The 2,936-nt window shown below is 39.5% G+C and overlaps 1 protein-coding gene across 1 annotated transcript in view; it reads right to left on the bottom strand.

Moving 5' to 3' along the window:
• Positions 1 to 2,936, bottom strand: part of Pmar_PMAR024824 (hypothetical protein) — a gene marked incomplete at both ends in the record, with an annotated part of 5,495 nt that overhangs the window by 432 nt on the left and 2,127 nt on the right. The window lies entirely within an intron of this gene.

The raw sequence follows: 2,936 nt of genomic DNA, 5'->3' as shown, positions 1-2,936 counted from the left end.
TCGCTGTGCGTACTCGAGTATCTTCCTCTACTGAAAATATCCTCAATGTGAGAGCGAAGCGAAGCGAAAACATCAAAGACTATCAGAGCGGTTGAGAGGGAACAACACTGGTAGTGTACCTCAACAAAAATCTGTCGCGCGCCACAAAATTTTTCCGATAAGTTACCCGTGACGACGAACTATTCATGCAATCCCTCGCTTGATAATTCCTCCAATGCTAATTCTGGAAATACCTCTCCATAATCAACCTAAAAATAATATCCTCATTGAGGATTCCTCAATGCTCCGACCAGGAATCGAACCCGGGACCTTTCTCCCCAGTAAGAGCTAACCACACTGCATAGCTGAGCACATCCATTTCGATCAAACACCCCTGATTAGACACCATATGCTGACGACCAAACTCCTCGTGTGAGGAGCTCCCACTTGAAACATCATAACTGACTACGTGGAAAATATAACGATGTAGAAAAAATTTCCCAGAAAATTCCATTTTTTCCGCTTTCACATCCAAAAACACTGAAAATTTTCACCAAAATTCCTACTAAAAACAAGACTTTTCTATGGAATATATTTTCCAAAGAAATGAGTTCCTTTCGAGAAATCCCATCACTCCGTTGAGACCAGATTCTACCAAATTTTTTCCGACAATTTTCACAAAATTTCTGCGAAAAATTGAGTAAATCACAGATTGATCAATTCGTAATAAATTTATTTTCGGAAATTTTATAACCAATTCTGGTATACAACATCAACAGAAAAATCATAAAATTAATTTCGATCTCCTCGAAAATATTCAATTTCTTCCCATATACCCCTAAAGAGCCCCCCACAGTATTACCCCCTGCCAAATACCCTCTGTTGCCGTCCGTGTGGTATGACCAGTGTTGGAGTATGAATATATGTAATCGCTTTCCTCAGCTGCTGAGCTCAGGAGTTTCCTATACAGTGTTGGAGTATGAATATATGTAATCGCTTTCCTCAGCTGCTGAGCTCAGGAGTTTCCTATACAGTGTTGGAGTATGAATATATGTAATCGCTTTCCTCAGCTGCTGAGCTCAGGAGTTTCCTATACAGTGTTGGAGTATGAATATATGTAATCGCTTTCCTCAGCTGCTGAGCTCAGGAGTTCCCTATACAGTGTTGGAGTATGAATATATGCAATCGCTTTCCTCAGCTGCTGAGCTCAGGAGTTTCCTATACAGTGCTGGAGTATGAATATATGTAATCGCTTTCCTCAGCTACTGAGCTCAGGAGTAACTAAACCAAATTATACGAGTTTATATACGAATTTGGGTAGAAGTGCACCGAAACCAGTGAGAAATTCCTCCAAATTTTCACATATTGTCACCAACACATGTAGTTGACCATGTGCATATTTTCTCTCACTGAGCTATCTATAATGTGTATTCATGAAATGAAATCTTCACAAACTGATACAATGCAACTAGAAATATTTCAAAATCAACTACTATAATAAGCATACCACCCCTTTGCCAATTCCCGACTATTCACTAATCTCATCAGTTCCAAATACCACTACTACTATTAGTATTTATTTTATATTTAATTGAAACCAGGTTATCATTATATCAAATTGATACTATTAAATTACAAAAATTTAAAATACTTGAATTTTATATTAAAATAAAAAAATCTATTATTAATCTAAAATTTTAAAGTAAATAAAATATTTAATTTTAAATACTATTAAACGTGTATTTCATAATAACGGAGTTTCACCACCCTAGTGATATGAAAAACACTAGTGAAAAACATATTTCACGACTACTGCATATCACCGCGAATATCGCGTTTTTCACCGAGTATTACGCCACTTCACGTAAAACGGGTGATACTCCAGTGATAAAACTTTCGAAACGAGAAAAATAAAAATGAAAAAAAGCAATATAATTACCATAATTATTTTTATGAATACCCCTCCACTGAGTAATTCAACTCATTATCGATAAAGACATAGCCAGAAATGATGAACTTGAGTAACCACAGAATTAACGATCTTCTTGAAAATGTTCATTCTACCAAGGGCTCTATACCTTGATAAGTGCCCAGTATCAGCCCGAACAGACCTAGGCAAAAACACGCTGGTAGTAGTACGTAAAATAACAATCTCTGCGATAGTGTCTTCACTGGTAACAAAGATTTGTCGCTGCTACTATCATCACGGCCTTCACCTTTTTTATTACCAATGTAAGACAACCACACAAAGAAAGTAACTGGGAAGATAATTTGTAGGAACATAACAATAGTAGAGCCGACGAGGTTGAATAACGTACCAAATCCTGGTACGAAAATTGCCAAACAGGTGCAACCTGCCAACGCCACCGTTCGACAACTCAAACGAATCACTCGCGGAAGAGGTCTCTTCGCGATGACCTCTGCATAGACTTCAGCACCCCGGCCAAGTGGTGTGAACAATACCAACAAATGTGCGGCAGAGACAACGGCGATTGCTATTTGAACTACATAGTTTACAGCGTCACCAGGGCCTGCTGAAGCCGCTACTGCATCAACGATCGATGCATAGCCCAGCATGTCAACGCCCCAACCCGCGTAACCAGCGAAACCGATGCTGCCAAATAGTACAGAAATTATGGTAAAGGCCCAGAAAGCAACTCTTGGGAATTTACGAGGGTTTTCCATTTCATCGATCAACTCAGGAATCACTGGAGCACATGTAAAACTGTTCATGAAATTTGTAAATGCCAGACCAAGACCACTTACACTGTGGGGGACTAACGAATGTACGTGAGTGTCATCACTTACTGCTTCTCGAACGCCCGCAATAATAACAAACACCGTAGCAACCACAGTAGCAGCGACACCAATCGCCGAACCACGCCGATTTGATTCATACTCGCACCACGACAGAGTGCTATGATACCCACGATATCAAAATCCACGGCACCCTACCC

The sequence above is a fragment of the Perkinsus marinus genome, assembly GCF_000006405.1.
Source record: "Perkinsus marinus ATCC 50983 genomic scaffold scf_1104296970066, whole genome shotgun sequence".
NCBI classification, from domain to species: Eukaryota; Perkinsozoa; order Perkinsida; family Perkinsidae; genus Perkinsus; species Perkinsus marinus.
The sequence above is the reverse complement of the archived record's forward strand: the minus strand, read 5'-3'. Positions and strand labels throughout refer to the sequence as shown.